The 24184-nt window shown below is 35.8% G+C and overlaps 1 long non-coding RNA gene across 1 annotated transcript; it reads left to right on the top strand.

The window, feature by feature from the left end:
- Positions 1 to 9224: 9224 nt before the first annotated feature.
- Positions 9225 to 10074, top strand: LOC129748888 (uncharacterized). Its single transcript, XR_008737858.1, has 5 exons — positions 9225 to 9394; positions 9457 to 9562; positions 9620 to 9687; positions 9743 to 9807; positions 9864 to 10074. It is a non-coding gene; the product is annotated as an uncharacterized LOC129748888 (long non-coding RNA).
- Positions 10075 to 24184: the final 14110 nt, after the last annotated feature.

Raw genomic sequence — 24184 nt, 5'->3', positions numbered from 1 at the left:
TATATTTTATGGCGATTTTCTTGATTTTATAGTCGATATGTGCTATAAACTTCAGCTTCTCATCAACTTGTATTCCTTAATATATGACCTGACGCACTCTTTCGATGGCACAGCTATAAATCAGCAATTCTGGGAAGACTCGCATTTGCTTCTTGAATAACGAGCTTTAAGTCATCACTACCTAATAGGAGACTGAATCATTTGCAAACAGAGGAAGACTAGTATAACCTAGACAGTCTTTCATGTCTTTGATGTACAATATGAATAACAAGGGACACAAAATACTTCCTTGTGGGACACCTAGATTATTTTCTCTATATCGTGGTATCTGTTATTCAAGTAGTCCCTAAACCAGTTTAGTTCCGTACCGTTTTTTTTCCAATACGTTAACCAACTTTAACCGATCAATTGTTTCAAAGGCTCTCCTGAAATTCAGAAACACAGCAACTGTGTAACTACCGTTTGCAATATTGATCTCCCAATTACGAAGTTTCAAATTAACTGTAGAATCCGTCGAACGCTGCTTTCTGAGTCCTGATTTTTCGTCAATCAATATTCCATTGGACTCAATAAAACACAGAAATTGCTTTTTGACTGCCGCAGCTTTCACATTTTTCACGATTACGTCAAATTCTTGACAACTTACTAGTTCAAATGAACTGAAACATCCACAATTGCAGATAATATAGACCACGAAGAATTTGCCAGGATGCTTTCATTGAGTTTCATCTCACTTTCAATGAAGAAGACATTTTGTACAACGAGTCCTAAACCTTTTCCATTCCAATATGAAACTGGATCATCCTAAATAATAATAATAATCAAAAGTCTAGTTTCTAAACTAGCTTACACATTATCTTATTCCTATACGCACGGGCCTAGTTTTGCCTGTCATTAGAACAATACCAACGCACAACATCAATTTCACAACTGATTTCGGTCGGCACATGGATGTATCACAGTTCTTATTACGGGAATATCACAGTCGAATCTTGTGGTCCGGCAACCCTGCCAAGCTAAATCAATCGGTAGAATATAAGATTCTTAATCTCAAGGTCGTCTATTTCCTAGGGATGAATTAACTTTTTGGTCGTAAAATCCCGGAAAAAAGTCGTCTATTTCGACAGTAAGTTTTCCCCACCAGTACCCATTACTACCAGACCCGATCGTAGAATAAGCCATTTCCCCACTTGTCAAGCGAACAGCTGATTTCTCATGTTTACATTTTCTCGGCATATCGTGGCATGGTAAAAATAACAACATTACGCATGTTCAATGACCAGATAGTAACGAAATAAAATAAGCAATGCAATTGAAGTCATTTTGCAAGCGCACCTTGGTGAGGAAAATATAAATTCATTATTTAATTAATTGTAAATTCATAACAAGTTGAGACATGAAGGTATGCTAATGATTTTAATAAAAAAAAGTTTTTAAAAGAACGCACTGAACAGTGCTTATCATCAAAGATCAAAATGGCGACCAGTTGGTGTTTACATTTTTCAAAACAAAAACAAAACGTTACCCTACCACAATCTGTCTCAGGAAATACTCTATTACAAGGACGACTGCATCCTGAATTTCTCTTTCTTTGTTTGTAATTTTTTTTATGTTAATGTCATTTTCGTCATAATAGGCATACCACTTTTTCTTCTATCATAAAATTTTGTCATGTCTTTTCGTTTTGTTTTATATTTTCATATTCTTTTGTATTTTTATCATACTTTGATATCGTCTCTGCTGCTTCTCCGCCCATCTTTGCTACTATTCATGTATGCTGCTCCACTGACAGCCATTACACTAAGGATCGGATTTTTTTCTGGTTTCTTATTTTTTCATTTTCGACCAGCCACTCAACGATGAGCAGACTTGGTGATATATTATGTATCCTCGAGGTATTATGTCTCCTGAAGTAAGCAACTTTAAGTCGCAAGATCCATTCCAGTTTGCACCTATAGGGTAGCTATAAGATGTTATTCTAGTTATGTCCTAGATTTTTATTTGAATTAAAAAAATAATAAAAAAAAACGGTTTAGAACTGCGTTAAATTGGGTCCAAATCTCATCAGTTTAGAAGAAATTCTTATACCGATTCTGAAAAAAAAGTTAAGTTGAAACTCATATATTATGGACTGCGGATGCGGTTGCTCTAAGGATGGCAACAATGTGTTTACTAATTAGCATTTTTTCCTGTCTTCAAAACTCTACATTTTTTTAAACATATTGAAAATTTGTTTAAATCATATTCGATTTATCGGTTTATTTAGGTTAACATCAAAATTAGATTTTCACAATTATTTCATTACCAATAAATTGATTATTCCAACAACACAAACCCACCGTGCGGCGGCTAAAATTGCCAAACTGAACCCGAAATGTGAGACAGAAGGGACACCAACAAAAGAGTGAGACGGCATGAATGTAAAAGGAAATCGTGGAAAAAAGTTGAGATTTGGTAACAAAAATAATTCACGAAATCTAACATGAGATGATCGGAAACCAGAAGAAAAATGGTTCAACATGCGACTTACCTGCTAGCCCCATTAATTAAGATGGAAAAATACGATTTGGCTAACTCCCGAGCCACTATCAAGCCTTTAAACTTGCTCCACAACTTTTTTTTTCTTCTCTTCCACTCACTCTTTCTCACATGAACTCGGCCTAAAGGATGGTGAGCCTTTCTCACTTCTTTTGGCACGGTGCGCTCCGATTTTCGCTAGCACTGGAATGCGACCGAATCCGGCAAAATAGGCGTCGCCCGGAGGAACTCTGACCCACAAACGCTGCACCGAACTTTCAACTAACAATTACGCGCACCAAAGTCAATTTTTGGCAATTAAAAACTCCATTAAAATGTTTATGAAAATGAAGACAAAAAATTTGCACTACTTCACCAAGTCGTTTATAAACACATTTGACGCAGTCAAAGAAGACGGTGACAGCTGCTGTCAGAAGGAACGGTAAGGTTAGCTCCCAGTTGGCATTGAACTGAGAATGTCGTGTACAGCTCGACCGATGTTTGATAGACGTTGATTAGGGGAGAAGCAAAACGAACACTGCTCACATCTCCAGCGGAACAACGAAGATCCAGTAACGCCAGTAGTTTTTTTTTAAATCCGGAATCCACTAAACTGTGAAAGCCCGTTCTGAATTCTGAAAATTTAAGAAATAAAAATTCAAAAATTTTGAGTAAGAATACCTTTAACCCAGAAATTTATACAGGTATACAGTCTTTGGTATTGGTATGTATGCTGTCTAGATTATGAATAATGAATTTCGAATTGTAAAATCTAAATTTCAGATTCTGATTCAATTAAGTGATCTGTACTTGGGTTTCCGAATTATGAACACTTATTACAGATTGTGAATTCTCATTTCTCAATTCTGAAATTTCTGAATTGTGATTTATTAATTTTTTTATTTTAATTTTCAGTTGTATTCATTTATTATTTGGAGTCTATTATTATGTTAAAATTGAAATTCTGAAATTTCTTTCAATAGAGTAAAAAAAAATTAAATAATATTAAAGGTATCCATTTTTTTTTTTTTTTTGTGGCGTTTAAATAGCTGTGAGAAGCTGACGCTGAAAAGGAAATGTGGGTAGAGGGGTCAGGGAAATAAAAGTTTAGAGTAGTCAGCTTAGAATAGTAAGCGATCTTGAGACGTTGGCTATACCATCTTGCACTTCCTTAAGTCCATGTAGCATTTGAGTTTGTTTAACGTATTTGTTGTTAAATTATTATCTGCGTGTACCTGTCATCTTCATCATTTGAGTAAACTTTACAATTGATGGCTAAAATATTCGTTGCGTGTACCTGTCATCATCGTCCAGCAGCTGAAAATAATAACAAGACCTTTTTTTCATCATTCGAACTTGGAAAACGGTGTTTTGATTTCGACACGGAAGGCCGATTTTTATTTATTGACGAAAAATATTTTGAAAATTTTAACAGTTTTGTCGTTTGTACCGTCGCTAAATGGTGTTATTTTAACGTGTTTAGTGTAGAGTGCAAAAATAGTCAGCATTGTGAAGTGAACCAGCGGAAGAAGAACGATGAGCTTCGCAGATGCTGCTCCTGATGGAGCAGCATCTAAAATTACAAGGCCCCCTAACCTTCAAACTGGGAATGAATCAGCATTACGAGATGATTCTATGGAATGTACCGAGTTACAACAATCAGCAAACAGGAACCAGGACAACAATTATTTAAACACAAATAGGACTACAGAAAGGCATGGACAGGAAAGAGCAACAAAAACCTTTAAAAACTACGAGTACAAACCAAGTGATGGACGACCATACAGAGTACAAATAGAAAACACAGATATTGAGAAAACGAAGACACTCAATCGCTTGAAAATTGGAGAAATCCTACATCAGAATGGTTTCGATAAATCAATCGAGGACATCCGAAAGACTGGTAGGAATAAGGTGACGGTATACGTAGGAAACTGGAGAGATGCAAACCGTCTAGCTGCATGCAAAAATCTTCAACTGAAGAACTTCAAGGCATACATTCCGAAACAATTCGTGACAATCACTGGTGTGATTTCGGGGATTCCCATAGACATGGATGATGGAATAAAAGATAACATCCAAAGCCACATAGAAATTGAATCAGTGTTCAGGATGAGTCGTTTCAAGGATGGAAAAAAAGAGCCAACGCACAAAATGGGGGTGGTATTCAGGAGCAATATTCTTCCCACTTACATAAGTATTTTTTCTGCTATTTTCAGAATACAACCATACATCAGGAAGCCCGTAATCTGCTACAAGTGCCTAAGGTACAACCACCTATCAAAAAACTGCAAAGCAAATGTTGAAAAATGTCCTAGTTGTTCAGAGGAACATCCGGTAGACAAAAATTGCAAAAAAATAAAATGTTTTTACTGTGAGAGCAACGAACACAAAACGACGGATAAATCATGTCCAAGATGGAAGAAAGAAAGCGATATCCAAGCAACCATGGCAAAGAAAAGCATGACGTATCAAGAAGCAAGACAATCGTATCAACTACCAACAGAAAACCAGTTCGATGTTTTAAGAAACGCTGAAGAGTATCCAACACCGGCAGAATCGTATGCCAACATTACAACAAGGACAACAAAATCTTATCAACAAGTACCAAAAACACGGAACAATACACCGATAAACAGCCGACAAAATAAAGGAAAAGAAGGAGCAGATTTTACAACAGGAGCATCGAGTCTGACGCAGAAGGAGTTTGTAAAGAAACGCAGAATGGAAGAAGAAAAGGAAGAAAACATAGGAAACGGTTTGAGCAATGAGTACAGAACAGGAGAAATGGAAAAACTGAAGAAACATTTAGAAGAGACAATCAAGAAGCAAACACAAACACAATGGAATAGAGTTATGGAAGAAATTAGCACAAAATTAGTAGAAATTTTAAAACCTCACGGTACACCAGGAGAGGAACTATCCGCTCAAATCATGGGTGAGTTGAGAAAAGCAGGTGAGTGGACTGGAAACACTTTTATATAGGAAACATGTTCAACATATTACAAGCAAATATTCAGAGCTTAAAAACAAACAAAAATGAACTTACACATGAAATTTTTTCTGGAAAATATGACGCAGCACTATTATCGGAGATTTGGGTAAAACCAGATCAAATGTTAACTGAACGGTGGAATATCCAAGGATATCACCGTATACTAGCACCGAGATCCGATGGTTTTGGAGGAGTAGGCATTTATTTGCGTTCGGACTTATCTTTCAAAAAGATCACACTCAACTCAACCATGAATTTTGAAACTCTGGGGATAAAAATACATCCAATCGACCTGGTTCTTGTAACAATTTACATAAATCCAAGAATCACTATACAAGAACTTGAAACATGTATACCAATACTATTAAATGAAATATCTAATTACCCAAAAGTGTTTATAGGAGGAGATTTTAATAGTCATAATGAGTTGTGGGGATGCTCAGAAACAAACAACAAAGGTAATTTGGTTTATGATCTAATTACAAATTCCAATTTACTGTTTATGAACACTGGAGACTTAACATATATGCCGTCTAACGTTAATCAAAGACCTAGTGCTATTGACTTGTCAATGTGCACTTCAAATTTATTTGATAATGCAAAATGGGAAGTACTGGGAAAGAGTTTCGGTGGAAGTGGACACCTTATGTTGAAAATACAACTACAACTAAGCTACAAACCAAAAAAAAAGTTCTATTTTGACCGTATAAAAATTGCTGAAGAAATTTCTCAAATAAAACATTGGGAAATTGAAGAATTTCAGGATTTTATCACATTATCTAATGAAATTCGTAAAAAGCATAGAAAGCTCAGTGTTCATACCCCGAAGTATTATTGGAACGATGAACTCTCCTTACTGTATGAGGCTAAACAGGAAGCGCTGAGAAATTATAATAGAACTAGTAGCACAGGAAATCTGATAGAATGGAAAAAAGCAACAGCAAAATTTAAAAAAATTAAAATAAAACACATTAAAGATAAAATGCTAGAACTGTCTAGTTCAATCGATCCACGGAACATTAAAGAAAATTGGAACTTAGTAAAACGGTTAAGACTAAGTCCTATTGAAAATCCCAGAAATAATCCCATTCTCCATGAGAAAGACACGGCAGAAAAATTTCTTGTTAAAAACTTTGGATTACCAGAATTTAAACAACCATTACCACCTGAATTGAACACAAGAACAAACATAATAGATCTTGAATCTTGGAATGATTTTATAAAAAACAAGCCTTCTCGTTCATCTCCGGGAACAGACAATATTAACTATTATACATTGAAAAACCTGGATTTGGTTACTGTTACTAAATTATTAGAAATATTGAATCAAATGTGGCGAAAGGCAACATTAGATGAACAATTGAAGGAGATTAAAATTATACCCATTTTAAAACCAAACAAACCCCCAGAAGATATAGGATCCAGTAGACCTATAGCTCTACTTCCCACCATTGTAAAAACACTGAATGCATCAGTATTGAAAGATATCCAACTCACTTGCTCAAACAACAACATACTACCTGACCAATCATTCGGATTCCGGAAAGGAATGTCAACTGAACATTGTGTGACTTTTGCGACAAATTACATAATGACCGCCAAAAGAGAGGGTTTTACAACCATAGGAGTTTTCTTCGATTTCTCCAATGCATTCAACTGTGTAAACATCGACAAACTTAAGATTATTATGCTTGATTATGGATTCAAACGAGATACCGTCACATGGATTTACAACTTTCTGGCAAACAGAAAAATGATAATCCATACTGACCAAGGAACTGTAGAACACATCACAAGTTGTGGAGTACCTCAGGGAGATGTATTATCGCCTGTACTCTTCAACATTTACACTGCTGCACTTCATAACACAAACACTGAAACAGATGATATCACTCTTCAATTTGCAGATGATTTTCTGAAAATTGTTAGAGCAAAAAGTCTTGAAAAAGCAATTGGAAAAATGCAAACAGAAATTAACAATTTTTCAACGAAAGCTGCAGAACTAGGGTTAACACTCAATAGCTCCAAAACGAAATCAATGATTTTCAAAACCACGAACAAAATACTCCCTCTTTCTTTAAATGGAGAAACGCTAGAAACAGTGACCAGCTACAAATATTTGGGTATAACCCTAGATCAAACTCTTCGATATGGAATCCATATCAGAACATTAAAACAGACTTTCATCCAAAGACAAAACATGTTGAAAATGATAGGAGGAATCAAACACGGAGGAACACCTAAGGTGATGATGATGTATCACAAAGCCCTTTACGGAAACTTCTTAAATTATGGATCTATTTTATACGGAAACACATCGAAACGATACAGTGATATGCTTGAGACGATTAATAGACAAGGTTTACGCATAGCAACAGGATGTACGAGGACAACACCGATAAACACGTTAGCAGCATTGAGTGGAGAAGGACCTCTTTTGTTCAAACGTGAACTTTTCGCAAAAAAAAGAATTGCTCAACATATTTATAAAAATGATTTAATTGCTCAACAGTTACATTCAATAAATATACACTCTCTAAAGAAAGAATCACAGTACACATACATAGAAAAAGTATACATTAAAAATTTCGACGATTTTCAAAAGCTTTACCTACAGACACGGCCTTGTAGCAGAATGAAAATTACGGTTGAAGATCATATAATAGGATCTTCTATGAAGAAAAATATAACATCCCCGACAATAATGAAATCACTTGCTCAAGAAATGATACGAACCAAATATCCTCTACAAGATAAATGGTATACAGACGCGTCAAAAATGGGATCGAAATGCGGACTTGGGATCTTTGATGATTCATCAAATCAAAGAATAAGTCTAGCGCTGGCGCAGGAAGTGAGCATTACGTCAGCAGAACTCCTAGCAATAAGGGTAGCACTCGAACAAATACCCAATCAAAATTCCCTGGGAGCAGTCATCTTTACTGACTCACAAGCGGCTTGTAAAATCCTGAAAAGAGATAAAAAAAATCAAATATTTGATAAAGTTACTTATGATATATGTAACCTAGCAACAGAGAAACGCACAACAATTCAATGGATACCTTCACATGTTGGAATTATTGGAAATGAGAATGCTGACCAACTAGCCAAACATGGCCTGGATTGTCCGGCTATATTAGAAAACAAATTTCGGCTAGACGACGCTATCAGGCGCTTCAAAAATCAATACATAACGTCTACTAACGAATGGTACAGAGACATAGCAGAAAATAAACAGAAGGGTTTGAAATTCTACCAATTTCAAAACCACTTTAATTTAAAGCCATGGTATTACAATTCTGAATTGAGCAACACACAAATCCGCACGACAAATAGGCTACTAAGTGGACATGACTATTCGCCATATTACCTTGGCCTAATGCGTATCCGTGACACGAAACAATGCGAAATATGCTCAGTAAATTTCACGACAGAACATGCCCTATTTAATTGCATACAATATAACCACATACGAAACCACTATGATTGGGAAACATATTCCAATCTTTTCGAGTTGATAAAAGATTTTAACGAAGACAAAATTAAAGAAGCTCTCAGCTTTTTGGAAAAAGCACGATTCATTATTTGAAAAAAATGTTCAATATCGACACACCGTGTCTTCGAAATAACTAACTAGAAAAAGAAGAAAAGTGGTTATATAGAGTATGAAACTCTCGGCCAAAAACACCAAAGTCATACATACAATAACAAGACGAAATTAACAATTAGTCATCATCCTGGTCGCCATCGCATTTTTCCGTCGATTTTGCGCGAGTGTGCTGCTATTTCCCGTGAGTTCGGCTGTTCCCCGGAAGATATAAACGGTGCAGTTTTCCAGAGCGAGGCCAAACCTTGTGGCACAGGAAGCCGTTCCCTTGGAAGGTTAGTTGTTGTTGCTGTTGATCAACGGACACGATCCAACTTTGCCATTCTAATCCCAATAGCACTGCAAAGATTCTTCGGGAGTTAAAGTTGGATGAACCAGCAGAAGAACCAGCGATCGAAGGAATCCACAGGGCCAAAAGGATCGTGCGAAAGGGTCGGATTGTGGTAAATACTAGTTAATTAGCCTGTAAACAACATACCACATACGAGCCACTTTTCCAGAGAGCCGACATAATTAGATGACTGTTATTGGGTGAAGCCACACCTTTCGGACGAGCAAATAGAAACTGGTAAGATTGGAGTTCCAGCATAGTAGTGCACAGGCTAAAACTTTGTTTACCATAGGCATACGAGCGTGAGCATACCAGCCTGAAGAGCAAAGCCTCAACCACTCCCAGGCCCCAAATAGGGTGAGTACGACAGATGATTAAAAGAAGGCAAAGTTGGTGATGAATGTTTATTTAAGGGTCTTTTTCCGGAGCTGAAAATTGTGTCGTCCGAGGACTAGTGCCGTCTTCTCCCGGAAGCTGAAGCTGCTGCCGGTGGTGCTCAACTCCTGGTCATCTGATGACATTGAGGTCGCTGCAAGTAAGAAAAGGTGAAGAAGAATAAGAAACATGTAAGTACTAGCGCTAGTCAGAAGAAAAAAAGAAGAAGCTGTAGCAAAGTGAGAAGAAGTAATAAGAAGCAGCCAAGCAAGAAGAAGAAGCAGCAGTAAAGAAAGAAGAAGAACGAGAGCGGAAGGAAGAAGAAGAAGAAGAGTAGAAGCAGAATGGAAGAAGAAGAAGAGAATGACGATGAGCAGGAGAAGAAGGAGAAAGAGAAGGCGATAACATGTGGTCTGAGAAAATAAGCAGAATTAAGCAATGATGAAAATAGATGATAAGCAACAAATTTGTTTTGGTTTTGTTTTGTGGCGTAATTTTATGAATGTTAGTGATTTGTGTTTCCTCCCCCATTGCTAGCCGGGAGAGAAGCAAAAGAACTTCAACATTGGCGCCCAACGTGGGGCACGAACCCACGACCCTGAGATTAAGAGTCTCATGCTCTACCGACTGACCCCACGTTGGGCGCCAATGTTGAAGTTCTTTTGCTTCTCTCCCGGCTAGCAATGGGGGAGGAAACACAAATCACTAACATTCATAAAATTACGCCACAAAACAAAACCAAAACAAATTTGTTGCTTATCATCTATTTTCATCATTGCTTAATTCTGCTTATTTTCTCAGACCACATGTTATCGCCTTCTCTTTCTCCTTCTTCTTCTCCTGCTCATCGTCATTCTCTTCTTCTTCTTCCATTCTGCTTCTACTCTTCTTCTTCTTCTTCCTTCCGCTCTCGTTCTTCTTCTTTCTTTACTGCTGCTTCTTCTTCTTGCTTGGCTGCTTCTTATTACTTCTTCTCACTTTGCTACAGCTTCTTCTTTTTTTCTTCTGACTAGCGCTAGTACTTACATGTTTCTTATTCTTCTTCACCTTTTCTTACTTGCAGCGACCTCAATGTCATCAGATGACCAGGAGTTGAGCACCACCGGCAGCAGCTTCAGCTTCCGGGAGAAGACGGCACTAGTCCTCGGACGACACAATTTTCAGCTCCGGAAAAAGACCCTTAAATAAACATTCATCACCAACTTTGCCTTCTTTTAATCATCTGTCGTACTCACCCTATTTGGGGCCTGGGAGTGGTTGAGGCTTTGCTCTTCAGGCTGGTATGCTCACGCTCGTATGCCTATGGTAAACAAAGTTTTAGCCTGTGCACTACTATGCTGGAACTCCAATCTTACCAGTTTCTATTTGCTCGTCCGAAAGGTGTGGCTTCATCCACTTCGGATGAATATGAACTTAAAGCAGAACAAGATAGTGAACTAACCCCTCATGATACCAGTTGGAGGAAATACGTTGGCGGTTTGAGACAGGTCGCTTAATTAATCCCAACGAAACTAACTACATTATTTATATATAATTTAAATCAATAAAATATAATGGAACGCTCTCACCATGTTATAGAAATCTGTTATAGGTGTTCATTAAATCCTTGGGATTCGAAACCATCTTAGGGGTCCAATGTTGAGAGGATATGGCTTGAAGGCTCGTTCGTCATCATTAGAAGGTCACATGCAAAGACATACAAAAAAAGAAAAAAAGAGAAAAAAAAGAAAAAAAAAGAAAAATAGGATATTAGTTCATTGGTCGCGATTCGACCAGACCGAACTGAACGCCATAAACTTGATTTCGAGAAAATCGAGTTCGAAGTTCACAGCCCTACCAATTGATACCATTTCATCAGATATCTTATTTAATCATTTTACCATCACATTTAGACTCTTATAAAGCCATCGAGGTTATACTGGTCGATTTCTGATTACACAACAAGCAGAAAACTTAACTTTAATAGCATTATGTTTGCACCCAGTTCACTCTGGTCGGACAAAAATGTTTAAAAAATTGTCATGCACCATCATTTGAATGGGCAATTTGTTTTAAACGTAGGAGCCTACTTATAGGCGGTTTACAAGCAGCACCCAACGAGTATGACTGATGCTTGAAAAATGTTTTTTTTCGTTGAGCCAGAGTGAACCGAGCCATACAAATTTCGCACTTTTGAAAAGCGGAATATCTGTGATTTTAACTTACCGGTTGCGTTCTGAACGACAGTGAGCAATAAAATAAAGCATCTTTTATCGTTAAATGTCAAAAATCCTAACATTCACTTAAGTAAATTGGAAAACAAAATTCAAGGGATTCGGTTCAGTTTGGCTGAACGAAATGTTAACAATCCGCAACATGAAGTTTTTAGCTACGGGAACGTTTCTTACCATTTAATTTGTTAGATATTAGTTCCTGACAAACCGAAGAACTGTTTTGAAAAGAAAAAAAACCAACAAACATAAGCTTATTTCGCACAAAATCAGTTTCATGACCCAAACATGCTTTTCATCTTCACCTCAAAGCTGGCTCTCAGTTCACTTTGGCGCAACGCATTTTTGCCATTTCGACTGTCTGCAACATTGAAATTTTCTAATAAAATCAGTAAAAATAGTAAAAATGTTCTGATTTTCATTGGATAGGTAGTTTATCATGTTTCGCATCTGTTGCAATAGATAACTAAATTTTTTTCAAATTGGCGTTCAGTTCGGTCTGGTCGAATTGCGACCAAAATTTTATCTATCAATATATAATATGAAGCCTAGCTCAAACCAGTAATAATTTAGCTTTAATGTCTTGATCGATATCGTCTACTTGTCAAAAGAACACAATGCTGTTCTTCTAAAACCTAATCACTTATTCTGGTCAGCCTCTCTGACAAACTATGCTAAGTTTACATAGGGGTTCTATTAAAATATACCGTGTGCCTATTGTAAAATGCCCGAAATTAGTGATTTGGACTACCTACTCATTGTTATTCTTCAAAACCGTACATTCTATTATATACTTCCATAGATGAATTTCAAACCTAATCGAAAAACGTAAAGATCTGCTAAAAGTGAATAATTAAATAAAAAAGCAAAAAAAGTCTAACCAAATGAAATATAACATTCTTCAACAACAGCATTTCCATCCATTGAGCCTCTAATTCTTGTAAAATGCTTGATTTAAGAATAAGCCAACGAAATTCATAAACCGCAAATACACACTTACTAGAGCATTGGGGAGGCGAATACCATAACCTTTACCTAACATCCATTACAAGCGCACGTTTTCTCTATTTCTAATTCTGTAAGACTAAACTAACTAACTACCTAACCAAACGAATTTTGCCCTATTGAAAGTATCAACTTTTATTATGGTAAATTGTGATACTTTCACTACCAAATGTTGCGATTGTTCTGCGGAAGGGAGGGCAAGTGTTTCAACTCCCATTCATCTTAGGGGCCGTTCAGATACCACGTGGACAGAAATATGAGATTTTGGACCCCCTCCTCCCCCTCCGTGGACAAGCGTGGACATTTGGCAAACACCTACCCCCCTCCCCGGATGTCCACGTGGACAGATTTGAAATAGTATTTTTTAAATACCTACACAGAAAAAAATTTTGACTATTACGTGTCACTGAAAACTGCAACCTTCATAATAAATTACCTGTAATTAACAAAACCTGTAATTTTTAATTGTTTTCCTTGAAAGTTAACCATTTTTTATTACAGCAAATGTCCTGTAAAAAAGTTGTACACTAAAAAGTAAATGTCACGTAGTCATATTTTCGACCTGTAAAATGATGGTAAATGTCCTGCTCGTTTTTGTTACAGGAGATTTGCGTAATTTTACTGGAAATAATTTTTGCTGTGTATAATTTGACAGTTAGAAAACACCTCTTTTTGCCTTTTTTTTTACAGAATTGGCTGATTTTGAAAAAAAAACGTGTAAGAATTTTCTGGTATCACAAATTCTTAAAAATATTAAATTTGTAAATTATTATACTTATCACTTACTTTTAAGTAGCTACTAATTGTTTAAACTTAAACTGGAAAGCTTTGCTATTTCAAGATTTTGATTCAAACCTCTTAATATTTGTTTACCTTGAGAAAATATTTTTAAAGTAAGTATGTCCACGTGGACATGACCCAAACCCCTACCCCCCTCTCCGTGGACAAGCGTGGACATTTCCATACCCCCCTCCCCCCCTCAAGTTGTCCACGTGGTATGTGAACGGCCCCTTATCAACATGGATCATGAAAAAAAATAGACATCTTTAAACCTACTGCTGAATTTAAACTAAATAAAGATGTCCAGCTCCTCTTCTAATTTAGGCCATATTATGACACCATGTTTAATAAGATTGTGTGTAACGACACTGTCAGGAAAATGATGGTTTGATCCATCATTTTCACAAACATACACACCGCAGCTGTTAACCCATTGCAACTTAGGGTACGGAAATAATATTAAAGGTATCCATTTGAAACAAAACTACTTAAAAATATTAAATTTCTTCTTAATATAAAGTCTAAACAAGTGCTCGAGATTCAATGATTTCATAAGCACAAAAATATCTCGTGCAAACCGAAGTTGCTTTTCAACGTTATCCAGTTTTAAGCACGGCACGAAATTTGTAAAATCTTTTTCGCTTTCGGGATAGGGCTGAAAAATCATTCCTCTCAGGGAACAAGGGTCATCGCTCTCATCTACTGAATGAGCGCTAATAACAATTTGTAATTAAGCTCCTTCCAAGCAAATGATAAATTTGATAGTTATTGAATTTCAATATTTCAATCATTCTTCTGAATCAGTATAAATCGTTATTTCAAATCTGCGATTCCAATAAAAAAAATCAAAAAGATAATATCTGACTAATGTTTTATAAAAAAAATCGAATATGTCCATTAGACTGGCCCAAATTTGTATGGGATGATTTTTACAACATTTTTTTCAAGGCGGCACCCCTTAGATTGGTGCATTTAGGTCCAAAAATGACTTTCTGAAAGTTTCAGGTCATTTGGCAGAAGCACGAGCTGGCGCAAAGGACTTGAAATTTGTATGGATATTTTCCGCAAAATGTATGAAAAATCGACATACTTTCACTCTTTGTGTTCTAAAATATGTTTCTAATGTGCTAGAAAGCTCAGAATTTCAGGAATTGTAGTTCAAACAATGACAAACAAGTTTGTAGAAGATTATGACGCAATACGAGTTTACTGTGATGAGTTATCTGCAATTGAATGTGTGATTTTTTTTCGCTTTCATCGATATATCGTGAACGGTGTATAAGTGGATTATTAGTACTAACTTGATCGCATTGTCACTCAATGAGAATAACAGATTGAAAGTTTGTGTCCTCGGCAAAATTGTAGCTTGTTTTATGGAAAATATTTTTGTAAAAAGTTGAAAGAAAGGTTTGAAAACTACTAACTGCTGCGTTGTTTTGTGATTAGAAAAGAGTTTTGGTTTAAATGATCTTTCTTCAGAATTTTTTGCGTTTATATTACATTATTATATCACACATTAAATTGCAAATAACTCATTACAGTCAACTCGAATCGCGTCACAATCTTCTACAAACTAGTTTGTCATTGTTTGAACTACAATTCCTGAAATTCTGAGCTTTCTAGCATACTGGAAACATATTTTAGAATACAAAGAGTGAAAGTATGTCGATTTTTCATACATTTTGCCGAAAATCTCCATACAAATTTCAAGTCCTTTGCGCCAGCTCGTGCTTCTGCCAAATGACCTGAAACCTTCAGAAAGTCATTTTTTCACCTAAAGGCACCAACCTAGGGGGTGCCGCGTGGAATGTAAGGATTTTTTTCGTTATGGGCCAGTCTAATGTCCATGTGACACCTGGAGAGGGGCATAGGGGTTTGCCAAAAGTTCACACTTGTCCAAGGAGAAAGGGAGAGGGGATCAAACATCTCACTTTTCAGTCCACGTGGTATCTGAACGGCTCCTTTGAATTTCCCATTCTTAAATCTTAAATTTTAAACTCTTAAGTTGAATTCCGGATTCAGCATGATGAGTTATAATTTAACTTTCTAACTTTCAATACTGAATTATAAATTTTGAGTTTAAAAATATAGTACTTATGTATAATTCCGACCAGGATGCAGAGGTAATCTATAGGCCCTAAAGCGAGTGATGATCTTTCATCCTTTTCTACCTTTTCAAAACTATCTCTTGCGACTACTAGTTTAGCTTAATTGACTACTCACGTCCACCTTAAATCGTTAAATTCAAAATGCTGCATACATAGGCTTACCAGATACTTTCAGAAAAAAGCGGTACATTTCACGAAAAAAAGCGGGACATCGCCGAAAAAAAGCGGGACATTCAAGAAATTCGTATAGGTAAACCTGATTTTTATGATCATTCCTATAAATATTTATATGTTCCTTCAGCATAAATAGTTCGTAGAAAGTAATAAAATATGGATGCACGAATTTTGTTTAAAATATTTATACTGCGAGAACTTGAGTCGAAAATGTTGTTGTCCAAAATCCAAAGCAAGTTTGCCGAAATCACAGAAAAATCTATAATTTTACAGAATTCTGAGTTAATTTCTATATCACAGAACCTGTGTGATAGAAATCAGAATTTTGGGAAGAATCACAGATTTCACAGATTTTTCGAATTTTATACGAATTTTTATTTTTGATGTCAATTCAAATTTCGGATTTCTAAGTTTAGATTGGAAAATTTAAATCAGAATTTGGTCCTGTCCTATTTTATCTAGAATTAGAGTTTTTCCTCATTCAAAAGATTCTGCTAGGAATCGGGAGAATCATCTGGAGCCATCATCATTTGGAAACAACTTAAAGAATATTTTCTTCAATCGTAAATGTTGACATCGCTAGAACGTGCTCAAAGAATGCTTAACTGATCCAGATTGTTATGGTGATGCTTAGATAAGCTTGCGAAATTGCCCGGTTTTACCCGCCGTACATGCCGGGTATTTGTCACAAAATTAAGAAAAAGTTCGTTCCGGCCCGGTTGCCCGGATTTCGTAGAAAAATGTCTGGATTTTGCACAGATTTATTCATTTCCGTTCCAAAAATTGATCAAATAAACACTCAAATTTAAAAGGGTTATTTTTTGAGCAAGTTTAACCTAAATAATCATGAACAGTTTTTCGGAAGCCTACCATACGATTTGAAATCTGCTTTATGATCTGATCTGTTGATCTGTTTTATATAAAAAAATATATTTTCAAGTGTAATCTTTTGATTGTTATCAAATAACCCGTAGTTTGGACAAATTTGTCCACATATTTCCCGAATTTTGGGTAGAAAATTTTGAAATCAGATGCCCGGATTTTGACAGGTTTGTAGATAAAATTGCCCGGATTATGTCTGAATATGTCCGGAAAATATTCTGGCTACCTTAAATGCTAAGAACTAAACAAGTTATGTAATAATGTCTTATATAAGCTTCTAAAAAATGCTGCTTATTTTGAGAAAAAAAACTCAAAAAACATTAAATTTGGTTGACATGAACTTTTTTGGGTTGAACCAATGAATTTAAATTGAGGATCAATTTTGTTTTCCAGTGTAAGTCAGTAAAACTTCATAAAAGTATTACTTGTTTAATTTTTACTGCCTTTTCGGTGAATGCCATGTTTAAACTTAAATTTGAGTTTTAAGTTATCACATTTGCAGTTTTGAAAACCATAAATGATTCGAGGAGAGACTTTAAAAGAAGCGTTTTCATCAAGCACGGACCAGCTATTTTGAATAGGTAGAATAAAAGAGGGTTGAGTCTACCACAAAAGTTTCGTCAGAAAAAGCGGGACATTTTAAGAAAAAAGCGGGACGGCGGGACATTTTCTAAAAAAAGCGGGACATGTCCCGCTTTTGCGGAACGGATGGCAACCCTATGCATACATGAAACAGTGAAATTAAAGAAGTTTTTAAATTATTTCCCAAATAAAATTTTAGCAACGATCAAGACATTTTGAATTCAATGATCGCCGGCGTGGCTCAGTAGAACTATAGTCTTGTGTCGCAAGTTAAATTCTGATCATTTTAATTTTTCGGATTCCGGAATCGGCCAGATCGGCCGTGGCCGTGGCAGATGGCCCCGAACCACTTCTCCTATCAATTCCTATCATGTATAGATCAAGAGCTTTCTATTCGCAAGTTAAAATCTGAACCGTTTTGACTGTCGCGACATTCATTTTAATGACATTTCATTGAGATTCCAATGAATGTTACGATTATATTCTGTGACATTCAAAATGTTAAATGTCGCCATAACATCTGCCAATATAAATGTCATCGAGGCAACGACCGACTTTCATCAGCTTATCGTAACATTTTTTTTCCATGACTATCACAATCTCGATGCAAGTTGTGAAACACATCCCAAATGTCATCGCTAAGAAATTCCCTCGAGAAAATGTCAAATATTTTCTCGAGGGAATTTCTTAGCGATGACATTCATAAAATCCAAAAAGCACATGACTGCTACGGTCGTTTTCGTACTGATGAATGTCGCTCTAGGCTTCAGAAAAATGTCAAATGACATTCGAACAGTTATCATCCCTGGCACAAACTATGATAAATATTTCATCCGAAGACTGCATTTCGATAAAAGTTAAGATAAAAAAGTTATTAGGCTTAAATGGCCGGAATAAATTTCAATTTTTTCTTTAGTTAACCATAGCACACCACCAGAATAATGCGATTTTTCGATGTTGTGCGTATGCAAGTTAATAGCATGCAAGCTTTTGTCCAATTTGTTCCAATTTATTGAAAATGCGGATAATTTTTTTTAATCCCCCTCGTGACGTTTTAACTTCAAGTGACAATAGAAGGATTTCAAATTTGTTCCGGCCTCAGGGGTGTCAGGTGTCCTGATTTTTCAGGATTTGTCCAGATTTTTTAGAGGCCGTCCTGATTTTTCAGGACTAAAACTTTAACTAAATTTATTGTTAAATGGTGAGAAAATCAAACAAATCTTCTATAAAATAGTTGAACTAATTTAACCGATGATAATCTTTGGTTCAAATTATATTTAAATAGTGTCTATCGATGTTCACTTCAGGGCATAGAAAGTTCTTCTCGCTGTAGTTGCATAACTTCAGGCGCCTTCAGCACCTGTATTTCGCCTTTAATTATGCAATCTAAGCAGAGCTGCATGTTATTTTCATCAATTTAGTGGTGTCCTGATAAATCCTGATTTTTATCATTGCGGTGTCCTGATTTTTATCAAAACCACTTGGCACCCCTGTCCGGCCTAATGGGCTACACCCTTAAAAAATCTTACACAAAAGTATGTTAAAAGAAGTCAAAACAACCCGTAAGTGCAGGAAGCCACTAGTATGTAAAAAGGATGATTCGAAAAATTATGTTGTAAGGCTGGTATGGACGAGTATGTAGAAAGTACGCAAAAAGAACGTAGGGCTCTGTGAACTGAAAAGTATGTTAAAATCACACAAATTAGGAACATTTCTGAACTCATTTAGAAGCAGGGATATTTTCATTTGAATTGAATCATTTTTTTTTAATTATTATCATTATGCTAATTTATTGTCTATAAACCATAAAATTAAAGCAAACTGGCTCCGTTGGCTCACCCGAGAAGTTCTTCGCTGGGGATAACTTTGAAGTAGCCATAGCATGATGGGTAAACCAGAAACCACCGTTATAGCATTGGTCACTTCGAGACATCGGTTAGCTTGGGCTGGTCATTGGGCTGCTGATTCTGGGGCTGGGTGTCCAGGGGATCCGGGAGTGGCCGGTGAGGTAGTTAATCCTATAGAAGAAAGAAATGGTCAAAAAATTGCTAAAATTTGAAAAAAAAAAATAGAAATATTACCCATGCTTTTTGGTTTGCTTGGTTGCGGCCGGGTCTATGGTGGAATCGGCATGTCGATTCGAGACCTAGAGGAAACCAACAACTTTCCTAAAATTAGGGACAAAAATTGAATAAAACATACAGCAAAAATAAATGTTTTCAAACTTACCGAGAGGAGCGAAGAAATTTTGATGTTTTCGGAAAGACTTATCCGGCAGTTTTGGAAAAGTTGTGTGCGTGCAAGTAGGATACAAAATACAGACTGATTTTCTGGTGGTGCGAGTGAGAAGCACAACGCCGTCATCCCCAATTTTACATGCTTTGTAGTTGTTTCAACGGAGAGGAACTTCAAAAACAGAAAGAACTGGGAAAGTATGTAAAATTCACCGAGTCTCCGAAACTCACCGCACGTAAAATGAAACGAACTTCAAAGTATTGCGGTTACTGGGAAAATTTCTAATCGCGCGACGGTAGCCTTCCGTGCGGTAGGCTAGCCGGAGCAGTAAACACAGTTAAAAAATTCACTCTTACTCACTAATTTTATTGAAAAGTTAAGAAGTAAATTCTTGAATCAATCTTCAAATCATTATTTTGCAAGAGAGGACAAAACATGAAGTCATCGGAATGAAATATTATTATTCTTAGTATTCATTGAGATTGATTTAATTACGAGCGTTAAAATCCCAGACAAAACAAAAAACAATCTACATTATTGAAAACACATTTTTCCATAGCCTGAAAATTAACTAATTTGGCATGACGAAGATTTTTGATGCAATAAATGCGTCTTTGATACTTTATATGCTGGTCGAATTCAATTATGTTGTCGTTAAAATGTAACAAATCGTATATGAGAAGTTAAAAAAGGAGTTGTGTACGGTGAATAGTCTATTATAGGAAATAATACCATTCGCATCGCAAAAAATTGGACTGCGCACTCATAACTGCAAAATTTGTGCGATCTGTCAAATCAGTATAAAATCTGACGGTTTTCTACACGCTAACCGCTTTTCAGGTAAACTTTATACGGATAGCTCCGACTGCAAAACATAGCACGAAATCCAACATTCAATGAATGATCGCTACCGTGTCGTCGAACTCTAAACTTATTTAAAAAACTACAGGTTTTCATTTTTTTTTTTCGTGAATTTGTCCGCTGGTTGACCCCATCGCAAACAGGTTTTTTTTATTATTCATTTTTCCGTGATTTTGACCGCTGATTGGCCAAGCTCAAGGCAAACACAATTTTTTGTTTTATAAACAATAGTGTGGTGTTCTTCCATTTTCTTCACCAAATTAATTAAATTAATTAATTCTGTTGAGTAATTTTGGTGGCAACGGATGTACAAGTGAAGTTTAAATATTTCGGTGTCGTGTCAATCCGGAATTAAGGAGGAAAAGTTTCTTATAATTTGGTGAAGAAAATGGAAGAACACCACAAATAGATAATCCGATAATAATATTTGGTATACATGTTTGTTTGACAACTTTTTATTAAATCATCTTTCAATGTTTTCCGCTTGTTCATCCGATTTAATTTCAGTCGATAAATAATCCTTATGTAGAACAGTGCTCATTTTTTTCTTGAATACTGTAATTTTTTTTTACAGTGGTACCCTACGGGAGCCCAAATCAGCTATCGCAGAAATAGAAAAAAAGAGTGGATCAGCAATATGTATTGCGGTTACTGGGAAAATTTCTAATCGCGCGACGGTAGCCTTCCGTGCGGTAGGCTAGCCGGAGCATCAAACACAGTTAAAAAATTCACTCTTACTCACTAATTTCATTGAAAAGTTAAGAAGTAAATTCTTGAATCAATCTTCAAATAATTATTTTGCAAGAGAGGACAAAACATGAAGTCATCGGAATGAAATATTATTATTCTTAGTATTCATTGAGATTGAATTAATTACGGGCGTTAAAATTCCAGACAAAACAAAAAACAATCCACATTATTGAAAACACATTTTTCCATAGCCTGAGAATCAACGAATTTGGCATGACGAAGATTTTTGATGCGATAAATGCGTCTTTGATACTTTATATGCTGGTCGAATTCAATTATTTTGTCGTTAAAATGTAACAAATCATATATGAGAAGTTAAAAAAAGGAGTTGTGTGCGGTGAATAATCTATTATAGGAAATAATACCATTCGCATCGCAAAAAATTGGACTGCGCACTCATAACTGCGAAATTTGTGCGATCTGTCAAATCAGTATAAAATCTGACGATTTTCTACACGCTAACCGCTTTTCAGTTAAACTTTATACGGATAACTCCGACTGCAAAACATAGCACGAAATCCAACATTCAATGCATGATCGCTACCGTGTCGTCGAACTCTAAACTTATTTAAACAACTACAGGTTTTCATTTTTTTTTGTGAATTTGTCCGCTGATTGACCCCATCGCAAACAGGGTTTTTTTATTATTCATTTTTCCGTGATTTTGACCGCTGATTGACCAAGCTCAAGGCAAACACAATTTTTTGTTTTATAAACAATAGATAATCCGATAATAATATTTGGTATACATGTTTGTTTGACAACTTTTTATTAAATCATCTTTCAATGTTTTCCGCTTGTTCATCCGATTTAATTTCAGTCGATAAATAATCCTTATGTGAAACAATGCTCATTTTTTTCTTGAATACTGTAATTTTTTTTACAGTGGTACCCTACGGGAGCCCAAATCAGCTATCGCAGAAATAGAAAAAAAGAGTGGATCAGCAATACTTTTTACGGTTTCAGTATGTAAAATTTCTTAGCGTGTAACTTTTTTAAGGATGGTATTCATCGCTGGTTAATAAGTCAGGGAAGTCGAACTAGTGAACCTGTATATAAGAGAAGTGACATCTGAAACACAAAATTCCAATCGAGCAAAAGAACTGTCAAAATCGATTCCAATCGATCCGAGCATTTTGTCGCAGAACTTTTACCTATCTTATTGAAAACTCAACCAAGGAAGGTATTGTGATTGTTGTTATAGTTCAAACAGATAATTTTTAAGCTGGTCTTATGAATTTATGATTAGGTGCAATTTTTTTCAATGCTTTGGTGAATCGTGTTCCTAGTTAGCAAACTAACTAATTATTAACAAAATTCAAGTCATTCATACCGTTTATCGCGATCCTTCGGGCATCGAGTTCAATGTTGTTTTGTTGGATTGAAGGAGCGTTCACTTTAGAGCTTGAACATTGAGCCAGAAAACAGTGCTGGGGATTTTTTTGTCCAAGTTTTCGGCGATGTTGCCACATATTTTATTTTAAGGGGGATCAGATGTCGCTTCTCTTATATGAAGGTTCACTAAGTCGAACATATTGACGCTTCATTAAATACATCAAATACATCATGAATACCACCCTTAAAAAATATAGCCCATTTTTGAAGCTTAATAACTTCTTTATCTGAACTCTAATTAAAATGCAATCTTGGGATGAAATATTTGTCATAATTTAGGCTTTAAGGGGGGGGGGGGTAGAGTCTAAAGGGTATAAAAAAACACATTTTTCACGATTTTTTTCTAGAGCTATCGTTCAAACAAATGTATTCAATTTTTTTGCATTATATAAAGCATTGTTAAAAGAACATTTAGTAATTTTTTCGTAGAAAAATATTGAAAAATGAGCCGGTGACGGAGCACTTTCGAGGATGCCTTTTAGAAAACAGGATTTGCGGTGGACACTGTATTTCAGCACAGAATCATCTGAAGTCAAAAAATCAGAGCAAAATATTTTTAATAGATGTTTTTCTGGACCCCAACGTTTTTATTTAACTTAAAAATATTTTAATGAAATTTTTGTGGCTGTTTGAAGTAAAAACTACGATTTTTCACTTAAAAATCCGCCATTTTTCACCTGTAAAATCTCCCCAAAGTAAAAAAATCGAAAAAGAAAAACGTTGGGGTCTGGTATTTTATATGTAGAAAATATGTTCCAAATTTGAAAAGAATCGGATAAGTAGTTTTCAAATGACGATGTCCACGGACTTTAAAAATGTGCTTTCGAGAAAAACGCGTTTGAAGTTTCTGCTCTCTCTCTCTCTCTTGCAGTATTAAATAAGAGGAGATAAAGGCCTATAACTTCTACAGTTTTGCTTCAATTGACTTGAAAATTTGACACAACATTCTTGAAATGTTTTACAATAAGAAAATAAAAAAATAAAAAAATCGATTTTTTGAAAGTGTTAGACCCTACCCCCCCCCCCCCCTTAAGAAAAACCGCATTCAAAAGAAACCGACCGAAGAGAACCAAAGTTATTAATGAAAAACTGGTTTTTCATGTTTCTCCCGAACAAAATTCCATACAAGGCTCATTAAGAGACCCCTTCCCGTGATCCGATCTGGCCCAAATTTGGCATGAGATCTGGATCATTTTAGGATTAATTTTAGCCTGCAGCACATAACTTTCTCAAAAGTCGGGTCATTTGGGGAACTCTACTGGGTATCATAGCGATTAAAATCATAATATCATCAGCCAAATTGAAAAAAGCCAATTTTGGAATTATTATCCGTTTGGGGTTTGTAACATTTTTAAAGGAGCTCAAAGTTTAAGAAGA

The sequence above is a fragment of the Uranotaenia lowii genome, chromosome 2 (assembly GCF_029784155.1).
Source record: "Uranotaenia lowii strain MFRU-FL chromosome 2, ASM2978415v1, whole genome shotgun sequence".
Classification (NCBI taxonomy): Eukaryota; Metazoa; Arthropoda; class Insecta; order Diptera; family Culicidae; genus Uranotaenia; species Uranotaenia lowii.
Note: the sequence above shows the minus strand (reverse complement) of the source record. Positions and strands in the feature narration are given on the sequence as shown.